Here is a 24,369-nt window from a genome sequence, read left to right on the forward strand (position 1 = left end):
TTTCATGGAATTGTATACGACTCAAGCCTCAGTTAAAACCCTAATTAAACGTTAGCAGGCATGACTTTTTCAACGGCGATTTTTTCATATCGAAATTTGCAGAGGAAAATATTAATGAAATATTTAAATTCATTTGCAACATTATTTACACTGTAAATATTAGAACTTCCTTTTTCTCTTCTTTTTGTGAATTTTTCTACAATAGCTTGAACTTTTTTTTCTTTTGCTCTTCGGTCAGATTCTTAATATTTGACTTCCATTATTTAAAAAATTATCCTTATGTTTGTTTTGCACTTTTCTTCCAATGTTATTCATAATCCCTTTTTTTTTGTTTTTTTGTTTTTGTTTTTGTTTCTTCAATTTGGGACATGGGTTCTTATGATACCCTAATCAAATGTTAGTAGTCATTACTTTTGAACGGCGGCTGTTTCCAAATCGAAATCTACAGAGAAAAATATTGTGGGCAACCTTCAAGTCATTTCATGTGCAATATTTTTTTATATTTTATTTGACATTGTAAATATTTGAATTTTATTTTTCTCTTTTTCGTTGTTGCAAAGATAAAAAAAAAAAAAATCCCTGCAAAAACACTTTTATTTTGTTTTGACTGAAATCCATCAAATTAAATAAACATAATAATAATCAGTCAAAAAAATAATAACAACACAGAAAAGTGTTGAAAGCATAAAACTGACAGTGTAAATTCCTGTTCAAGAAAATATGTATTTCAGAGTTTAGATCATAATAAAAAACAATCATCTCGGCAATCATCATCAAATTCAAATCATCCCCAATCGTGTTATGCCTTAGAAGACTTTTTGGGAAAAGATGAGATGTTCTACAAAACAAAGATTGAAGTTGCTGGATTGTAGTTCCTTAAATTATTTTCTATTTTACTACACTTCGTGAACCAATAAAACTCTCAGTTCCCGAAGATATATCGGCATCAACTATTTGCCTCATTCAATGCTTTTCGACTGAGCTGAAGTCGAGATAAAGACTCTAAAGACATTTCTGTGACTACGAGCTTATACGAAACTGTACTGAAATACGGTTTTCTTTTAAATTTCGACGATACTATCTGTGTTTATTTCATTTATAAAGGATTGACAGTCCTTGATTGCGAAGTGGAAATGTTAAACCGAACTAAGAATATCATCGAAATGTTTTGTACAAACCAAAACGAGTATTAAATATGTATTCGAAATTTTAACAGTGTCTTAATTTCATTGGTTTCAAATTATTTCTTTCGCTTTTATTAGAAATATGTAAGAATTTCTCAAATTAACAATTTTACAGGAACATACCTTATCTATTAAAGCATTAGATAGAAATGTTTTAAAATTATTATTATTATTTAACTTGACTTAATTCATCTTTTCAAATTTCTTGTTTGTAACGATGGAATTTTGCAATTGATTTTTCATTCACTTGTTGATGTTGTAGGGCTCTGAAATTTCGCATAGTTGAATATTCCCAATGAGAATATCATATTTTAATATATTCTTATATTTTTATTCAAATATTATCTATAGATTCAAATCTTAATTATCAATTAATTGAGTAGTTTTAAGTTTTTATATTATATCGGAGAAGCTATTAGGTAGGAAATTTGACAAAAATAAATTACAAGATTCCATAAAAATAATGATTTGTGAAGTAGTTTAACAAGCAACAAGTAAAAACGATGAGGATAAAAAAATTAGTTTTAAGTATATTTTCTTTTTTAGGAAGCTACAGGTAAGAAAATACCTTTTATTTTTTTATCATAGATCTGAATGTTTAAAACAAATAGTGATATATGCAAGAAGCACAGTTAATAACAGTATAAAAAATCAAGCCACTGTAAATATTAAAACAAATTTAAAAATATTATGATATGAATATTATTAAGACTCCAGTTTACTTACAGTATTTCAGCGTCTCATGTTTTCGCAATTCTGTTTTGATCTCCCTGTTTTCGATAAAATAAATATTTCCCTCCTTTCATAACATTGATGAAAACATGTTTTTTTTTTTTTTTTTTTTTTTTTTGCTTTTCTCTTATTGCTTTATTATGTCATCATATACATTTCAATGTTTGCAAAGAAAAACTGTTTTTTAATTATGGGACGTAACGGCGATAAGAAATATAATCCTCATGATATTTAAGATCAATTCAGCTAGTTACTCTTCTGTTAATAGAATGCATGTGTTTATTTATCACCAAATTAAAAAAAAAAAGAAGAAAAAAAGAAGAAGAAGAAACAGGGCTCTTTAAGAATAAAAGTATTTCTTTCTTTTTATGAATTTAGACTGCGCAAAATCTGCAACTTCAAGAATTTTTAGTGAATTGTATTTTTAACAATAGCATAAAACTTTACTGATAGCGGATCATGTTCTTTTTTTAGTTAATTTGTAGAAAACACAAGAAGGAAAAAAAATGTGTGTGTTTCTTCATTAGTAATTTAGATATTAAATATTCTATAATTTCACCATTTTTTTAATAGGAGAAAGTCTTAAATATAACTCTTATGCTGATAACTATGAAAAAAAATGTGCTGCCTAAATGTACTAAAAAGAAAAACAAAATAGTTCAAGTTTTTAAAATTCATAACACTTATTTTTCAGTAATTCATTTCGCATTTGAAGTTATTTATTAAAATATATACTTCTCACTTGTTTTCTCGTTTAAATGATAAATTTCGTTGATATGAATAAAATTATATTTTCCCAATATGACTGATAGCATTTAATATGCGTAGAAAATAATGAACAGCACTTCTATATGCATGGCGGGGATTTTTGAGGTTATAATATTAACCCCAAAACTATTTTGATTATTTTGCTATCTAAATAGAAGATATCATCTGATTCGGAAATGGGATTCGCTTTGTTTCAGTTAAGAATCAAATGAATACTTGAAGTGTTTGTAGATTATTTGTAATTACTGGATAGAATTTTAAAATGATTTAAATTCTTCTGCTAGAATGCAGAAGTGATAGCTCCATTCTCGTATGGGGAACAACGCCTAAGGAGATGATAAAATTTATCTTGTCTTTACAAGTTTTAACTTTAAAGGTTCAACTAGAAAATTGATATGAATTTATCGGTAAATTCTGCAACAGTTGTGTGTGTGTGCCCGAATTGAAAAGCCATCTTTCCTGAAGTTTATTTTTTCCATGTAGCAAGGCTATTTAACTTTTATTGTTATCTATATCCTATTTTTAACTCTTGGTCTAGATTTTTTCATCAAATTTTACATATTAGTAAGTTGAATTTTTATTTTATTATTTCGAAAATCTGTCAATTATAACAGAAAACATACATATAAGATCCCATGATTTAATAAGTACATTTTTTATTATTTATTGTCAAAATCTTGCAAAGAATTAGTTCATAAAAATAGCTTGATATACCATTTTCATTATAGTATCAATGAAAGTTACGAAAATCATGTATTAGAAGAAACCATACATCATAAACAAATCATTCAGTGGATAATGATTCTGGAGAGCTTCTTACAGTTTTGACTACATTTGTGGGTCATAACTTCATATTTATGGCAAAATATTGATCAGTGTTTTTTTTTTTTTTTTCGAAATTTTTTCGAAAATTTTAGGTGAAATATAAAATCGGAGGTTAGGTTAAATGTAATTTCGAATTTCGAAAATTTTAGGTGAAATATAAAATTATTTTTGCATATATTTGCTTCAATTGACAGTATTAAAAGGAATTCAAAATAATTTTATAGTCAACTAAAAACTCAACTCAGTTAAACTAAAACAAAAAATAATATTTTGTGGAACTTTTCCGAGAAACTTTTGTCTGTTCCTTTCTTCTTTTAAATGCAACTAATTCCATCAACCAACGGTATCATTTATAATTACTCAATTTGATTTTTTGAGAAATCACGAAGCTGTATTATCTTATTTCATAAAAACATTTCTTTTAAAATATTAAATACTTAATTCAAAATACTGCATTGCTTTTTAATTTGTCAAATGCAAAAACAAACGGGTCGCATAGCTAAATTCAAAACTTGTAAACAGCTTTGACGTGTGTTTTCGTCAATTTTGTTGAGAAAATCTGTTGATTTAGAGCCTTAATGAATTTAAGCATATATTATTTTTCATTACTTACTTAGTACTTAGCACATTTCATTTCTCAATATATATGCTTACTTTGACTGATTAAAATTCTGGCTATGAAAAAGGAATCACAAATAGAAATAGTTTAAGAATTGATGTCTGTTTATGTCAGATATAAAGTGTTAAATAAAGTGTTAATGATAATATGTAGATTAAAGATATCTTATGAGAAAAAAAACAAAAAACTTTGGATAACGTAATACAATCCAGCACCTTAACACAGTCTTTAAACATAAAAATCTTATTCCTTCTATTAGGCTGTGTGTGAATGCGTGTGTGCTTGTGTGTGTGTGTTACCGAATTCAAGGTGATTCAAACGAACCATAATAAAAAAATAAATTTGTTTAGCATATATCACTTCAATTCTTTTATAAACTTCAGCAAGAATTCTTATTAGAAGAGTTAAAATTATGTTTTATTATTCATTTATTTATTTAAACGAAAATTTTTATTATTTTATAATTTTATTATTTTATAAGTCAGCTTTTATTTGTTAAAAAGAATAAATAGTAGAATATTCATTGAAAATTTTAATTTTTCATTCTCGGCACCAACTTTATGATAACAGTTTGTTGCTTCCCGATAGGGTGAGGTAAATACATTCGATATTGCTTTTAAATTATGATCTCATTACGAATAATTTTTACTGAAAAATTCAATTGCTCTTATGTAAAGTTAGAGAGATGGTTTCTTAATTTTAGAAAAAAAAAAAAAAAAAAAAAAAAAAAAAAAAAAAAAAAACATCTCAACAATTTTTTTTGAGATAAAAAATATCATCATCGCTTCTCATAGTTCAAAACAAAAGAGGAGAACTCCTATCACACTTTACTGGTTGAAGCACTTTAGTATTTAATCATAGTATCAGCATGATCATTGGAAGTTTCATCACCTACAAAGAAAGATGTATCATCTGTTTGAAAATGTGCTCTATTAAAGTCGATTTGGCAGCTAATTTAAGAGAAATATACTATAAATTAATGTTTTTAGTTTATGAGTTTGTAGCCTTTAGGAGTGTCAAATTATTTAAATTTCGGTAACAGCTTTATACGCGTACGTTTATTATTTTTTTACTTTCAATTCTTCATATATCTGGAAATATACGAATCAAACTATACTTTGCTATCAGAATTTAAACTCAAGCATCTGCATTGACTTTCATTTTGTTCACAGAAAAATTAGAGGGGGGGGGGAGATCCAAAATTTAAAGAAACTTAAGTTGTCTAGGTATTTAAAATAAAGATGAATTAATCCAGAGATTCAAATTATTATTTTTTTATATTTCAAAAATCACTGTTTTAAATCCTTCAAGATTAGATTTTAAAATACCAAATAATAATAATAATAATAATTTAGCAGCTTATATGGAATTTTATATTATTGTAAATTTACTTAGAAAATTTTTAAAGGTATCTGAAGGCTATTGAAAACTTTTCTGTGAAATGCAGGGGTGAATTAAGGGTAAAGAGCAGGATGTGCACGACCAGGATTAGGAGTTAAAAGGATTTCGAAATTGAAAATAGTTCTTTAAATATTTCATTTATTTTTTATCACTCATACTTTATAATTTACCAAAGTTTATTATTAAATTTGCTCTTTTTTCAGATTCATAGCTCTTTTGAAATCGCGAAGAAAATAATATTTATTTCTTCAATCAAAAAGTAATTTTTTTGAAAAAGAGTCAATAACAATTTCTTTTTTGCGTTGAATCCACTAATTTCTTTCTATAATATTTATGTACGCATATTTTATGTATAAAATTAAAACTGCTAAATTCAGAACTTTTTAATTATAAATAAATATTAATTAATAAATCATAAATTAGCAGTCATTCTTAGTAAGAAATGACATAATAAGGATTTAATTACTTATTTGACCTCGTCGTCACATCCTACTCCGAAGAAATAACGCTGTGATTTGGACCCAAGAAGTGAAATTTTACTATTTTAAAAGATAATTTAAAATGCACAAATGCATATATGGGACTCTTTTAGGAGGACAATGGAAAATTAGTGCTTAGGGCCATGGAAATATAAATCAACCTCTGGTTAGGTGTCTGAATAAGTTATGATTTAAAAAAAATGCTTATTAAACAAAATGTTACATCTTTTACATTTCTTCCTAAAGCATGACAATTTATTTTTAAAATGTGGTTTAAGAATCTTTATGCTGTTGTGGCATGGAATTTTGAATAATGGGTTGTCAACTCAATGCCGTTCTCGTCATATCCCCATATTTTAGAATTTCGAAAATCCGCCTTTAATATACCGTGTAGCCTTAAAATGAAACTTCAATTTAGGGAATACATGAAAATTAAGCGCCTGAAGCTTCTGAAGTCTTTTTATCCATATATTTATATCCTGTTAAATCCTTAATGCTTAGAATAACTTGCATGTGGAAATATCAGGAAATATTTTTGATTTATTTAATCTTTTCACAGTCCTTTCTCTATTTTACCCAGAGGACACGTTTTGTTTTGTAAGGGTATCTATAAACGATTTAAAGTTACTTTATAAACATAAAAATGCGAAAATTCGATATACGAGTCTGAACGTGTTAAAAGCTGATTGTCCTTTTTTCAACATAAAAACAGTCTTTATTGCCTTTCAAAGCTTGAAAGTTGATATATGTAATGAATCTCGAATATGATAAAAGTAGCCTATCGTGTAATTGATGCATATTGTGAAATAATTCATACTGAAAATATAGGGACTTATCTCTCCCTTTCTCCTCATAATGAAAATGCTAAATATATCTCATTTCAGGTAGTGCTCATTTTAATTTGTCTCTAAACATTTTACAGTTTTAAAAATACAATTTAATTCTTTCACATTCAAAGCAATGAATGCCATTATTTTCCCTTTATTTAAAGGTTTATTTAAACTCTGACACTTTGCCTGCAGTCTAGCATCTGATGACTTGATTTAACTCTCCCTTCCTGCTGTGTACCGCGATATTCCCAAGGAAAGCAATCCTGCAGGCTCTTCACCCCCCCCAGAAGAATAAATCGCCCCCTCACCTCCCTTAAAGAACAGTAGCTGCGTGCATTAAAATCCAGTAGAGCATAAGAAGGCGATTCCTCCATCAAGAACGGTTGATTTAGCAGAATGCCAGTAGCGGTTGGAGGATCCATTGGGTGTGGTCACCCTCTCTTGATCCCAACTCCGAAGGAGGTGGTAAAGACTGGGCATTAAGAACGAAAGAAAGCGAGAGGCTCCTTAAAAAATTGCTGATAATTTCCGTTGCTAAGAACGCCATCTTACCCACCATTCCTTCCTAACGCCTAGAAAAATGAAGCTCCCTATTGGCCAAAGCGGTACCCCTCCCCCGTACCTTATCAAGTTGCTGCATCCCGTTGGAAGAGGAAGCTTCAGATTACACGCGCCCATTTGTCAAGCCTCACACATACGTCTGACAAGGACTTCTAAATGAGCAGGCGCACTTCACACAGCTTTTCATTAAAGGGAAAGAGAGAAGCCAGGGGAGAAAAAAAAGGGGGAGACTCTTTCTCTGGCTTATTCTCAACCGTTTCGTAATGCCTCGCTCGTCTAGTAACTATTACGAAGGCTTTGATTATTTTATCTTTTAACTTTCTCTTTCCTACCTCCTCCCCCCCCCCTTTTTTTTTAATTTGGAAGTCATAATCGGATGCGCCTTTTAAAACCCGAAGTAAAAAAAAAAAAGATTCATCCGATTATTTCAAGAGTTCAGCAAACTGGTTAATTTGAGATTCAATAAGTAATACTATGGTAGATTTGGATTAATGACCGTGTTGTAGTAAATAAACCAAATGGAGAATTTTCGTATTTTAAACATGAGCACGTTTTTTTTATTTTTTTCCCCCTTCTTCTTTTCTTTTATATCTTTCTTTCTTTTTTCTTTTTCTTCTAAATTTCAGAATGACATAAAGCAAATTTATATCCCTAATTAAAGATGTATTCTCCATAACAAATTGGGTGAGATTTCTATGTTCGAACTGTCATCCTCTGAAACATTAAGATATTTCGTCATTATTTGAAAAAAATTGTCTACTATCTATAAAGTTAGTAAAATTTAGCTTGTGGCAAAAAAGAAACATTGTTTTTAATATGTGCAAATAGGTATCTCAACAAATAAAATTATAGAAAGAAATAAGTTTTTTTTTTTCCTCCGAGATATTATATACTTTTATAAGTATCGAGCAACAAGTAACATATAATAAGTAACAAAAAACGTCACATTTTCATCGATACCTGTAAATAATAGATTCTAAAAGAGTAGAAAATATTTTAAAGTAGGAGGATGATATGGAATGACTTAATTTGTATTAATATTACTCAAACTTTACTATCTTATGGATACTGCGAGCTTTCTATATTGCCAGACATTAAAATTTCGTGTAGTGAAACCATTGTCGCCATTTCCTTGTATATTAGATGACGTTCGTGAACTTTGACAGACGTGTTGTAATTAACAAGGTCTACAGTGTTAGATCTCACTAATTAGCAGGAAATACGTTTGTTAATTCTTTGTTGTAAATGACTACTTTGGGCAATACACTTTACATAATCTTTACTTATTTATGTCTAACTCTTGTTAACCTTTAAAAAAATCATAGTCTTTTCATAGTAATAACAATTTTTACACTTTGGAAGATATGTTAGTTCCAATGAAACACATAAGACAGACACAGCAAGAAAATTTAAAACAATAAAAGCAAAAAGGCAAAAGTCGCTTGGGTAGATGGAAAAAAAAAATGTCGATTCGTTACAAAGAACCTGAAATCTGTTTCCTGACACTCATAACATGAGATGAAACTTCCTACGAAATTAAGATGCAAATTCTACTTATTGTGAGACCTATTTTGATCTTCCATCAGGAAACTAGACATAATGTTGCAAAAAGTGGTACAATGGATGCTCAAACTTAGGACTGAAATCTTCGTTCAATTTTTGAATGTAAAAAATAGCACCGATTTCCAGTTGTATTAATTTACTACAAACTAGGAGGAAAAAAAAGGAGCTACTCAGATTTATTTTGCAATCGTTCATCCTATGTGAAAACTAGAAATACCATTTTAAAGGTAAATACCAAAAAAGAAAGGGAAAAAAAGGGGGAGGGGGGAAACCCTGCCTAAAATATTCTTAAGGGGTTATCTATATACTTAAAGTTCACAAACTTTGAAATTTCCTATGGCAACACCTTTTTTTTATGTCATTAATAGATTTCCCATGGAAAAATACCCGAAATACAGCTTTTGGTTAATATGCCATGGTTACATCATGAGATATTTGTCATTTTCTGTTAAGGGGTCGTTTCGATATATAAATGTACAAAATTTAGATATTTTCTGGAAGTTGGTAACAATATTTTTTTTTTTGTCATACCTTTAAAGCATCTTTAAAGATTCAATCCACATGGTGAAATCGTTTGCTATTTCATTCAAGACAAAGTAATTATAGTGAAAATTTTAGAAGAATCTTGATTTTTTTTCCTGGAAATAAATATGCAAGAGCGTTATAAGTTTTGCTTAAATTGCACTAGAGTTTGATTCTCCTTTATGCTGAAAACAACAAAATGAAAATTTTTGTTATATAATTAAAAGATATAAAATTAATTATACTTTTTATTATTTAATTATAATTGCAGTGTTGGTATTTAATTATAAATACAATTACAGTTTATTATAATTTCAGTTTAACTATAGTTTAATTATTAATTATAATTACAATTTAATTTACAATAATTATAATTACAACAAATTAATCTTATGATATTTAAGACGTGTAAGAAATATTGTACACTTAAACAAACATCAGCAAATTTAAACGACACACAAACTGCCTTTTTATTGTTAGAAAATATTGAGTTTGTTATCCATAGAATATTATGAGAAATAATTTGAGTGTTTGTAAAATTAAATAGTTAAATCCTACAAAGTACTAACTACGAAATAAAAATCCATTTATTTTCCTGAAATGTGTTTTTCTGTGTAAGTGATATTATATGAACTGACGAGTAAAAATTATAGCTTATTACAATGGCAGAGACTTTCTTCGGCATCTAAAAGTAGCGACTTTACTAAATTATTTTTTTAAAGTTTGATTTCATATTCTTTGCCGCTGATGAATTTTTAAAATCTATTTTTATGTTACAACAATGCATAAAAAGATATTTGTTTCAAGGAATGCATGATCAGCAGCATTTCAATGTTATATAAAAAAACTGTCGATTTTGAAATTTGTGAATGCACCCCTAACTGCATCATTTCAGGAGCAATACAAGCTTAACGTAAACGGGAAAACTACTCGAAGGAATGAGCTGAAATTTCGCATGTCCCCATAACATGGCTTCTGCTTTAATTTATGCTAAAATTTAAATGTGTTGCAATTTTAAAATTTTTTAAGTTTAATTTTATAATTTTTTTACATATTATATTTTTTTAAATTTTAAATATGTATGCAAAATGTGTAAAATATCTTATATTTTCATAAGAAAAAGAGCTTAAGTCAATAACTTTATAGGTTTTAAGATATGAATAAAAATTCAAAATTTAATTTTAACATTAGAAAGTCAAAATTTTCTTAGCTCATAATTTCGAAACGAATAGATCTTAACTAAGAAAACGTTCTGAAAATAATTTTTGATGTAGTATTAAAATTTCACGTGAAAAATGAGTGTTGCCATTGGAAATTTTGAAGTTTGCTCTTATTTCAATATATAGACAGCTCCTTACGAAATTTTTAATCCAAAAATCTTTAAGAGTACGTCAAACCCTTTCAAATGACACCTTTTTTTATGGTTGTACGATGAACGATGCCAGAATAAAATTGGGTGACTCCTTTTTTTTTTTTTCCGTGGCTGCATTTGTATATTATTAACCATATGGCCTCAGCAAATAATACAGAACAGTCTATTATAGCGCGATCTCTGGAGATTCTTTTTAACGCTTAATCACTGCGATATGGTTATTACACGCGCATCAGAACACCAAATCTGCATTTTGGACGTTTTTTTCAAATCTATTAAAATCAAAATTGGAAATAGAACTAAAATTATAATCACAAAATAATATAACAAATTTCATATACCTAAGCCATTGTGTTCTTGAATTATGACATTTCGTGCTTGCTTGTGAAAGAACATATTTATAGACGGCCAACATTTTGACGGATCTAATTCCAAATTTGATAGGTAACTATACATTAGATGTTAAATCTGTGTACCAAATTTTATCCTCCTGGCTCACTTCATTTTGGTGTTATCGTGTTAACTTATCAGCGAACAGTCGGACAAACAGACTTCATCTGAATGGATTTCGTTAAAAATTAAAAAAAAAAAAAAAAATCTGAAAATTTAGATTAGAGACCATATATCAAATTCCACTCGCTTAACTTAAAGAGTTTTTGAGTTACCACGTTACTAGACATACAGACATAATTCTAAAAAGGAATTTGTCGGATTCAGGAAAATCTGAAATGTGGAGATTCGACAAAATCTCAAGTTTACATTTTTTTTACTATTATAACACTTTCCCGTATTGTAATCGTCATATACTTAGTATATGAAAGAGTAAAAAATATTTATATGTTAAAAGGATTTTAAAAAATTTTCATGCGATATTCTAAATCTACATCCGCGGGTTCAACTGTATAAACTAAAATTCCAATTCTCACGTTAATCAGTGAAAGGCCTTAAAGAATCATTGCAAATTAATTTGATTCTTATTAAATGTTATTAATAAAATGAAACAATTACAATGATTTTAGGGTACTAGAATAATAGACTTTTATTAAAAAATATTTGGCACTGAGGCTAATAAAAAAATGCAATCAATTCCTACGAGAATGCTCATATAAGCAATTCAAAACTCATACGGTTTATAAATAAGATATTCAAACTCCGGACAGTAATGTTCTCCCCTCTTTAAAATAGTAAAACCCGTTGTAGTAAACTAATTCCTCCCCAAAATAAGCTTCAAAATGTGTTTCAATTCTTTTCATGATCCTCAACAATGGCATAGAAATTTCATTTAATCACACATTCTTGTTTTTAAAAATATTTGTTCTTCATTTCACAGATGGAAAGTGTCATGCTATCCCAAAATAGTTCTCTAAAAAATTCTATCTTGGTGCTATTGTTTGTTATCAAATAAATGTCAAAATATAATAATAATTCCTTCTTTTGTTTAAGGCTTCAAAAAAAAAAATGCAATCAAGTCTCAAAGAAGTGGAATTATGGACGAATTAATTCAATACGCGCTCATTTTCCTTTCCAGTACTTTATGCCGCTAACTTTTCGAATTCCTCAGCTGCATTTGCAATCATAATGCTATAAATGTATGTAAAATGCTTATGAACACTAAATCAGACCAAATTCGTTAATTGTCATTTGGCAACAACTCGCATGTTCGGATTATTTACATGCTCGCAGCGGAGGAAAAATCTGAGTCAATGATTTTCTTCTTCTTTTTCTTTTTCTTTTTGGAGTTGGATGGTACTAAGAAATGAGTGCAAGTCAAGCAGTTTCGGTTAAAATTCAAAATTATGGCAAAGGAAAGTATTTAAGAATCATTCATAAGAAGATATAGTCGAAACAAAAAAAAAACAAAAAACAAAAAAAAAAAAAAACAATAGAGGTGTATACGCTTTAGTTTCCAGAAAAAAGTTTCCAAACTACAGAAGCATCGCCAATTTTGATTAATTTTGCCGTCTATGATGTATGGCGATTATTTCAATGTTATTATTATGTCAACCAAATTTTGATGATCTAATCAAAACAGAAAAAGTAAAAAAAAAAAAAAAAAAGGAAATTCAATTTTGATTTTTAAACATCTTAGAATTATTTATATATATTTTTGCTCAGTAACATATACATATGTATCTCTCTGTTACCAAACGATTTTAATTTCAGAAATTCATTATTTAATTTTTAGTTATTGATGAAAAATTAATGTTATTAATTCATGCAATTTGAAATAATTTAAATTTACTTTCAGTAATGAATGTATTTATAAATTTTTATTGCGAGCTAGATGGAATACATCACTATATGGTGAACGAGTGAAACGAGCTGAGTGATTCAAAAAGAATCACAAAGGGATTCTTGGGGGTTGGTGAGTAGAACGAGCGGAGGGATGTAACTCCCTAGCATTTCTGTAGTAATACTGAATGTAACTTCAGTAATTAACTAGTACTACTACTATTTTTTAAATTGTAACTATCTTCAGCATCTTCATGCAATCTACAAAATAATAAATGAGAATTAAATCTAAAAAATCATAATACCTATAATTTTGCCGAAGCATTAAATAATAAAATCTAATGTTTCAAGGTGATATCACACTCATAAAATTACCTGTAGTAACGTCAATATGCATATTATATAACACCTTACTGTAAATTGTCTTAAACATTGTTGTGACGTAACATCCTTTTTCCATTTACAATGTGTAAAATATCCGAATTTAAATGAATATTACGTTATAGGTGCATTTCACGCAATCATGAATTGGCTGCTTTAGAATTCTTTATAAAGTAGAATTCTTCGCAGTAGTCATTTAATGAAAAACAGAATGAAACATGCTGTCATATAGACTTATCAAAATGAAATAATAGAAATAATAGAAAATATAATAGAAATATAGTATGAGATATATTTGTAATGCATTTACTGCTCATGCAGTAAATTAAAGAAAGAAAAATACGACATATAGCGTAAAAGCTTGGTTTATGAAATATAATGCCTTATATGAGGTAATATCTTTTTTTCTTCTGCAAAATAAACAATAAATTTCTAAATTATATATGCATGCCGCAATAAACGTATTTCACTCGAATACGAATTGATTCTATTACAATTCTACATAAAGTAGAATTCATCGCAATTGTTATTTAATATATGATAATGAAAGATGAATATTAAAATTAAATAGCAGTAGCCTATAAAGTACTATCAAAAGTTTAATGAAATATATTACGAATTATATTTGTAATAAATTTAATGCGAGTGGCAATAAAAAAACAATATTAAAAAAAGGATGAGAAATAAACGAAAAACCTTGCTTTTAAAGTAAGAAACATATTCCTGCGACTTTCCTCTGTATTCAAAGAAAGCTATTTATTCTCTTATCCCTTTCATAGGAGAACAGTTTTTTGATATGAAATCATATATCAAGACATATTTCTACAACATATAAATGGATCAAAATATCAAATTTTTCAAAATATGAATCCAGATATCGGCGTTATGGAATATTTTGTCTGCAATCTCCTTTTCAAATCTCTCATAAAAAATTTAGAATACCTAACCAGATTTAGGAGATGTTTCTATTTCAAAGAATAAAGTATTTCAATTCAAAATCCGCACTGAAATATAAGTAACAAAGGATTTTTATTACATATATCGCCAACCAAAATATCGCAAATATGTTTGACTGTGTATCAGCAGTCTCTGTAATTTGTAACCAAATTTTTATTGCAGGAAAAGTGATAATAAAGAAAGTGGCTTTCTTTTTATGATCTGAATAATAATAATAATAATTACAATAATAGTAATAAAAACACATCCTGATGCGAGTCATTATTTTATTGCATTGTTCATATATTTCATTTCATTTTGATTACATATTATTTGAGCGAAAAAAAATTCTCATTCACAAACGAATACATTCAAAGTAAAGTAAAATCTTAAAAAAAAAAGTAATTATTACAAAAAAAATTACATTCAGTTGTAGACTAAAAAATTGTTTTATTGCGTATGTCCAAATACATTTTTCTATTTCGGATCCCTTTTAGTATGAAAAAAAATGATTTAACTCACAAATGAAAATATTCAATGTAAGATTAAAAAAAAGTGTACGAAACTTCAAAAATTAAAAGTCAGAACAAAGTTCACAGAAAATAATTATTTTTCAAATATTATTTAAGCGGCACGTTACAAATTAATTTTTTTTTTATTTTAATGCTTGGAATCCTATTTTGATAGTATTTTATATAGAATGGTACTCTATAATTGTTCATCATAATTATTTTGAATTATTTCAAAAAAATTGTGAAATGTAAATTTCAAAAATACTAAGCTTTTTTTTTTAAATCCCTAAGTTTTTTTTTTTTTTTTTTAAATGCAGATTTTGCAACAAAATTTTTTTCTAGATAGCTACCATATTCTACAAGAACCTTACTATGAAGTTCCTCCTACTAAGGATATATCAATTTTTATAATTTTTTATTGTGAAACAAGCAAAAAAAATTCTTAAAAATGCATTAATTTTGAGTTTGAACCATTTCAAAAAATTACTACATGTCTTGGAGTTAATTCCATAGCAAGTTTACAAAGCATATATTTTAGAACAATCAGAAAAAAATTCACACCACTACTTTAATTTTTTTTAAAAAACCTTAAGTAAACCTTAAATACAAGCAAAAACACAACATGGAGAAAAATGAATTTAAAACCTATATAAAATACTATCTAATTAAATTAATACTCCATTCTGAAGATATATGTAGAATTTTTGGGTCAGACTTCAAAAATTCAAATGTAAACAGATAAAAAATGACACCAGTACTCCACTCTCCAAACGGCTCCACCATTTCAAAGTGAAGATGCTTAGCTGACAACGGATTTAATGTTCACCAGTTCACATGCACGGAAAAATTTAGATGGAATCAGTTTTCGAACCCTTAGCCTCTAATTCTGTACACAAGATCCTTTCATAGCCACCACAGTCAGTTATTACAAGTAAAAGATAAACTTATTTTCAATGTTAGCGAACATTAAACTCTTTAAGATTCGCCCTACCTTCATTAAATTTAAAACAGATGGGAACTAGTTTGGAGTTGCATTTTTATGGTATGAAATCTGTCATCTAAAAAAATGTGATACGAAAAGCTAAGTTAGAATATAATTAATTTCTTAAAAAGGTACTAAATTAATCTGCTATCTAAACGATTGAAAGTTTTTATTAAGATGCATATAACATGGCTATTCTAATTTTGTTTGTCCCCCCCCCCCATAACCATACTCATAGTAAATGTTGCAACATTTTTTAATCATTGTTACATTCACGTTTTGAAATTGTACAAATTTATTACGAAAGATGAAAATCTTTAATATTACCGATTACTAGCATAATTTTATGAAGATTATCTATGAAAATAATAAAGGAACTAATGAAACTTAACATTATTGATCGTTCTTCATAATCTTTTGTGACGACTCTTGAGCAATTAGAATACAAAAGATCTTCCGAGCTCAGCTGTATCATTATTCCAAACAATACAAACAGAAATTCTTCCCCTAAGCTCTATTTGAAGCCAATCGTTAAATATATTGCTTACATCAACCGAAATGCCTCCTCGATAGTTGAAGAAACCAAATACTGCTACGAAATAAAACTACTGTTTAACTTCACTGCCACAATTAATTCCGGGCCAATAAATGGAAAAATACTCCGAGTTTAAGTAACGTATTTGACTCGAGGGAGGCTGAAAAAACCCAACCCTGAACAATAGAGATAAATTCTGGTATCGCTCGTGGATTCTCTATTCACTTGTTGGAAAAGGAAGAATGGGACAACCAATCGCGGCCACCCGAAATTGCAGGGAGAATCAGAGTCAAAACCTTCATTACAAGTAATTGTGGGGGGCATCTGGCCAATTACGAACTCGGGTGGCGTGGCTCTCAGGGGTGAGCGCCGTTTACGATAATCGCCACCATTTGTCACCTTCCCTGCCTCGGTCACTGTCCAAATGATGTCCCTCGACGCCCGACGGCCAGCCGAGCGTGGCACCCAGCGAACTCCATTCTCTGGGATTGAGGGAGGCAGTTGCACCTTGCTCTGCAGTCTCTTCGAAAAGTGAGGAGGATAAAAAGCGAACCACAATGGAAAAAAGAGGAGACGGTTTTCAAAGTGGGCGCTTGCAGCTGAGGTTGACAAAGAGACAATGGGTGAAATCCAAGAAAGAATGAAATAAACAGAAGGAGGGAGTTGTTTTATTTAACGGCGAAGGAGAGAGACGGAATTCTCTTTTCTCAGTAGAGACGAAAAAGGGAAAATGATTAATCAAAACGTTTTTCCGCATTATCATTTGCATTTCATGATATGGAATTTCACGCGGGATGATCTTGAGAAGAGATAATTTTTGGCGGGAAGTAGATGTAAAGAGAAGAGGTGGTAGGAAATGAGTAGAAGGAGAGAACTCAGGATTTTTTTAAAACTCAGGATTTTTAATATCTATACATAGACCTGTTATGATTTATTCTGAAATTAAGATGGATCGAAATTTAAAGCCATCACCTGGTGATAGAGAAGAGGACCCTAGAAGCATTTTGACGAAAAGATGGTTCCAGCTCGAAAATCTGTCGTTACATGAATATTTTATTATTTCGTTTTTTAACTTATCATTTTATTATGGTGTTTTCTGAAAAGCAAATGGATCGGAACTCAAAATCTGTATTTAGTAAAATAAAGAAATATAACGATGAATTTAAGAAATTTATACGTTATGGTGTCAATTTTAAGGGGTTTTTTTTTTGTATATTTTTAAATTTTTCCGACAGATGTGCTGATGCGAAAGTTATTTTTAATAAAAATTTGGTTTCATAGAAACAATGTAACATGAATAGGTAAATTAATTAGGTTTTTCCATAATCCCTCCCATTCCTTAAATAAAACCTTCCTCTGGCTTTTTCTTGTCTGTCGGTAACTATGTCTAAGCTTTCATAAGAATTTAACCAATTTCAATGGGTCAAACTTGATCTTTATGTTATTAATGATGCTTAAATTAAATCTATTATTCTAACCTAAATGATTATATTGGTTATATTTTTATATTCTCAATGCTTATGGGAATTTATGTTTATCTCTGTTAAAAAGTTTAACAAGTATTTAACTTTTCCCCTTATTCATAAAAGTTCGACCTTATTATCTCAATTTATCATCATACTGTATGAAACTCGTAAAAGCACGATATTTCTTCAGATGATTCGTACTTTTAAATCGATAAACTTTCTGACTCAAAAAAAAAAAAAAAAAAAATCGCACTAACTCAATGTAGTTAATAGTATAGTAAAAATAATTCAGTATAGTAATGAATTCAAATAGTCTTGAAATTTAATTTTCTTTATTTCTGGTACTTTTATTAAATTATCTTAAAACAGAGACGAATATATTTGTATTTCTAATATCTTTCTATGTATTTCAGTCTGAGCAACAACGGAAGTGTTGAAATAAATTTAGACAAGTTTTGAAATAAGTTCGGTATAACAAAATGAATAAAATTAATTATTTTCAATAAAGAATGACTTTATGTCTATCCAGAGTCCGGATGATGAAACCTGTCATTTATAAAATTAAAATGTGCCGTTTTATTTTTGATAAACTGCTATGTTTGTTTTCGTTTTGAACCTTTTGAGGCTAGTTTTGTTGATCATTGAATCCTATTAATTCATTCTTCATTAATTTTATGAAAATATTAAATCATGTTTAAGAAAAACTATTGTCAGTCGGATGAAACACTAAATAACAAATATTTTGGGAAATTTGTTTCAAACTGTCCATCTTCAAGAATAACTGAGTAAATCAACGATATTTTTATTTATTTATTTCCTCTAACCATCAACTCCAATCTACTCATGAGCTATACCACCCAGAAGTTTTTTGGAAAAAGGAGTTGTGAATGGCACACAACAAAGATAAAAGGTACAAACCCTATTAGATAACAGAGAAAAAAAATTACGACAAAAAATTATCTCTGTAGCTACTTGTGTGTTCTCAGTATTTAACAAGTAGTAACAACTGCTTATTTTTTCCTCTGGATTGCCTACTACCCATAAATTTTATCTAGGTGGGGGTCAGAGCCAAACCCCAGATATGATGGAGCTAATATCGTGAACATCTTGCGGTTTGGACAATTGCAGTCCGAGAAGACATTCGGACAAATGATCCTCTGTGACAAAGTCAACCAGAGGCCATTTAAGTCTGATTCTCACTCTTAGATAAACGATTTTCTTAATGAGTTTGTTCCGGATGTTAGACCTACCACGTTGGTAAGATAATAGCCTGTATGGCTAATGTCTGTACTTGAATCAGTCATTTTATAGGCTCTCCGCCGGCTAACTGGAAAATCAGACTAATTTCAAATGATGCAAAAGGCTGACTCTTGACTTCGGAAAACAAAAATAAATTTAAATCTTACTTGAAACAATGACAACACATTTCAAATTATAGGTGACATTCACATCAAGATGATCACATTTCGACAGTTTTATATTTTTTTAAACTATTTCTAATTTTCTAATATCAACTTTTTTTATATCTTACAGATTTATAAATCCCTTCAACCAAGCTTCTTAATTTATGGGCCACAAAAATTAAATTGGATGAATCAAAATAAACTTATGGTTGTGAAAATTGTGAGTTTTTTTATATTAATAGCCAAAAAAAAAAAAAAAGACGTTGATTGAGAAATTACATTAATATTTATAAAATTGATGAATTACATTTTTCTTTGCTTTATCATGAGCTTAGATGCTTCATTTTTTTTTTTGCTTTTATTTTTCCTTGTAAGTGCTTTGCTCAAGTTTTTGAAAACATTTGAGAACAAAAGGGATCCTGAATATAAATGCTTTAAAATCTGCACTTACCAATCATAAAGTGAATTAAATAAGCCCCCCCCCCCAAAAAAAAAAAAACATTGTTAAGAATTTAAGATAAATTAGAAAATTTGTTTGAACTGAAATTTTTACCGGAAAATATAAAATTTTTGAGGAAACATTAGTTAATAATACAGCATTGTGAAATATGTTAAATACTAAGAGAAGAATTTCTTGCTTTTTTATATATTTTTCTATTCAGAAAATATTACAGTAGCTTCTTTTCCATTCACCTGACAATATATAAGATGAAAGACAGTTTTTTTAGCTAAATTAGAATACTAACAAAATAACTTTGAAAAGACAATTAAAAAACTTTATATAAGTGTCTTATTAGTAAGAAAGTCAAAATAATTGTTTGAAAAATTTGTGTACGTGCTTACCTAAGATTAAATATAAATGAGGAAACCGAAAACATTACTATTCTTTCTTGTCTTCTAATCTATAATTCTCCCTTAAAAGGAAGAGAATTTAATTAAAAACTGGTATGAAAACTCTCGAAATCTGTAAAGAAATTTCCACGGGCATTTTAACCATTCAAATAATTTAAAAGTATTTAACGACTTAAGTTGTCTTCGATAATTAGGAACACTTAAAACGAGAGAAGAATAGTAAGAACAAAAGCGTTTCCATCCGTACACAATGCTGTCGAAAACAAACACTTAGAAATGAAGAAAATTATCTATTAATCGCTCGCGTTATTTACCAAGAGAGAAATGTTTCAAATAATAGAATATTAACGACGCAGACAAGGAGGTGAAATTGAAAAATGTTTTTAAAAAAAATAAAGAAGAGAAGAGAAAAAGAAAAGAAAAAGAGTTTTTAGAAAATTCGTGACCATCCTCAATAAATGCACAACCAATTCTTCCTCATGAATTTTTCATATTTTGAAGCTAATAATTGTATTTTCCTTATTCTTAAAGTAAATAGTTATTAGATATTAATAAGTTTCAGAAGAGCTTTTCCTGTCGTAGTTATAAGAAGCTTTTAGTGAAGAAGGGGAATGATATTCTATTAAAAGGCTGGAAAGGCCTTCGTTAATATTTTATGCAAGCGACCCCAATGTTAATGTTCAGAACTATATTTCATTACTTTAATAATTGCCTTGAAGATTGTGTTTTTTCTTTATGTTTGTCTTTTTAATTATATCCGTACAAGAATGAAAAGATGATAATGTGATACAATTACTTTTTTTTGTGCAATAAGTTATATTTCGTTGTTTGATACGCTAAATTTGAAAGTGATTCACTAGAATATAAAGAGAAATAATAATAGGGTCTATTAAATTTTTGATACTGCTTGTTACACGTAAGTAAATTACTCATTATTTGATGCTTTTCTTGGCTTTATATCACGGAGAAGAATGGTAAATTATAAATTTTTCCTTGCCTTTTACTTTTTCCTCCTTTTTAATTAAGGTTTTCTTAATATGGTAATTTAAATCACAGGAAACAAAGAATTCAAGATACAGTCTTCCAAAACCTAATTTAGTTTCTATTATATCTGCATATCTTGGATTAATTTGAAATACTCTACAGACGGTTATTATAATGATCGGTTACTATTTATTTTCACGGCTGTAAATAATAATTTTCAGAAAAAGAATGATTTTGTATTCGAAAATATTTCCTTTCTTCAAAAAGGTTGTGTAAACCTCTATAACTAGCTGTAAAAAATGCATGAAAAATATTGAACAATTTTATTTTGTGCTCAGTTTTTAATTCATTATCAAATTAAAAGTGTTTAGTAAAAAGAAAATTTATTTGTCTAAGAAAAAATACTTTACAAAATACTGTTGCAAGAATACAGAAAATGGTCTAAAAAGGTTTAATAAAATTTTTACTTGTAGATTACAAATTTTACCTTCCATTCTTTGAACTTTCTTGAATAGGAAATTTCCTGGCAGGAAAGTGTGGTAGCTTTTCCTTGGCTAAGAAATTTCTGCTATAAAGTGTAGTAGCTATTCCTTGGCTAAGAAATTTCTTCTATAAAGTGTGGTAGATATTCCTTGGCTAAGAAATTTCTTCTATAAAGTGTGGTAGCTATTCCTTAGCTAAGAAATTTCTGCTATAAAGTGTAGTAGCTATTCCTTGGCTAAGAAATTTCTTCTATAAAGTGTGGTAGCTATTCCTTGACTAAGAAATGTCTTCTATAAAGTGTTGTAGCTATTCCTTGACTAAGAAATTTCTTCTATAAAGTGTGGTAGCTATTCCTTGGTTAAGAAATTTCTGTTATCCCGTTAGAGTACCAAAGAAAAAACAACAACTGATGGTTACTGCAGTATAAGAATTTTGTTTAAATAACTTTATTAGACAAGTTAAAAATTCATGATTTCCGTCTGAGAATTTGATACATCTATTTTGAACTGGTAATTTTCCAGTTTTTAAATAACTGGCAAATTCTAGTTCAATGAAAATTAAAATTAAATACTTGAACTACTCTTAAATAAAAACTCTTTTCGCTACAGCAATAAGCTTTGATACCTTTTACCTCATTCCTGTTTCACAAATGAATGAAAAAAATAAATTTAAAAACTCTTTTTAAAGAACTGCAACGTACACGTCGACATGTACAGCATCACTGAATAAAAAAAAGACTGCGTTTATTCTTCAATGGTACAGTTATTAAGGATTTATGCCTCAAATTTATTATTCTATTTGTCATTTAAAATATAAAGAAAAGAGCAGTATAACAATTGATAAGATTTTTAGGTTGATAAAGAAGAAAGTTCGACAGTAAAATTAATTCTCTATTCCATTTTTGATTTGTTAGATTTTAAAGATAATCCAAATACTAATGATACTTAAAATAAAACAAATAAAAAATGATGTAGAAAATCAATTTTATATCTGCGTGCTATGAAGTAATTACCTTAACTTTTACTCAATCTATATATTATCGTATAATAGATTTATATTATAAATTGAAAACAAATTTTAATTCTTAAAAATATCAACAAAGTAAGTTTAATAAAATTGGATTCTGAGTTTATTAATTTGATATAATATATATCTATAATTAATAAGCTCATATTTTTTACGTTAATAACATAAAAGGAATAAATGAAAGCACTCAAGCATTTTTATTTTGCTAACCTTAATATTCACTTTTGGAGATTTATATTACTGGCCTTTATATTCACTTTTGGAGAACAAATTATTCTCGCGAGAAAGTGTTTCGTTTTGTGTTTCTAAAGACTTCGTTTAATCACGCCGGTACTACCTGTTACTTTATCATTCAGTTTGTACCAGTTGCTAAAATAATATTCCAGTTATACATCTCGGAATCGAGAAACTTTTACGCACTTGAATACTTTGCGAATTAGTTAGACCGAAAGTATTAACTTTTCTAAAACAGACAAAAAGTAAGGATTTAAAACCATTGTATTTTTAAATAATACTGAAAATAAATAGTACCAAAGCTGATAGAAACAACTTACAGGAAAATAATATCAGATATCATGTTTGTTTATCAGAGATCAGGAACTACTTCTACATATTTTAATGTTTTACTTGTTAATAATATAGAAAGTATTCGTTGAAGAAATGCAAAATAAATTCTTGTGTTACTTGTTTATCTCTATGAAAGTTACAATATTCAGAGTTTGAAATTTCTTAGGAATATTCCTTTTGTGCTTCTTTTTTGTTGAAAATTATTAATAACATCATTATTTGCCTGAAAATTCTCAACTGCTCATTTTATTGTGCCATCCACAACTTTGAAACAGAAGACTATTTCAGAATGCTTTTATTAAACTTCATTACATATTATTTATACGAATTTTATGAACTTTATAAATATATATCTGATCTGGATATTTTTTATATAATTCTTCACTTTATTGTTGAGATGAATCATCATCAGCTTTTAAATTTATTCTTTCAATCATATGCATTCTTTTATTTGATATTTTTATTTATTATTTTATATGCATTTTTTATTATATGAAGAGTAAATAATTTTGTATATTTTCTATTTAATAAATTAGCGACTACTTGTAGATAGATTATTCCACATTTTTCACGTATCAGAGCATTTATTCCCCTTTAATTGCAATCACCCTTGAAACAATTGCAAACTTGAGACGAGGCCTTATAACGTTCAGAAAAAAGGCAGGACAGGCTTTTTTTTTGTATAAATATTATGAGAAATTTAGAAATGGAAGATAAATTATCCACTTGCTGTCGCCCTTAGGTTATCAGTAACGGCCATTGCAAGTTCGTAAGCAAGCTCGTAATTGCATAAGATGTAGCAAAGTAATATACTTGCCTTGCATGTAAGTCATTTAAGAATCTTCTATCCCAGAAAAAAATATTTCTCCTTGTCTCCAATATATTTAGCATTCATTTTCCACGGCCGAACAGTAATTATTAATCGGCAGTCCAATATCTATTCAGCTCACTCAAATACCACCGTTCCCCAAGTATGATGCATCGCCCAATAAAACAAACCCATCTCCCAACAAGTATACAGCATGTTTCTTGATGTCCTGTACCAAAAAAACTACTTTCAGCTGAAGTCATTTTCTGAAAACAAATTGTTTCCAATACAGTAATTCTAATATCGATTCTTCTTTGCATTCATTTCCGCCAAGCTGGGGTTCCAT

At 28.5% G+C, this 24,369-nt stretch overlaps 1 long non-coding RNA gene across 1 annotated transcript in view; it reads right to left on the reverse strand.

The window, feature by feature from the left end:
- The window catches only part of LOC129960535 (uncharacterized), a 152,585-nt gene that overhangs the window by 112,446 nt on the left and 15,770 nt on the right, over window positions 1–24,369 (reverse strand). The window lies entirely within an intron of this gene.

The sequence above is a fragment of the Argiope bruennichi genome, chromosome X2 (genome assembly GCF_947563725.1).
Source record: "Argiope bruennichi chromosome X2, qqArgBrue1.1, whole genome shotgun sequence".
Classification (NCBI taxonomy): domain Eukaryota; kingdom Metazoa; phylum Arthropoda; class Arachnida; order Araneae; family Araneidae; genus Argiope; species Argiope bruennichi.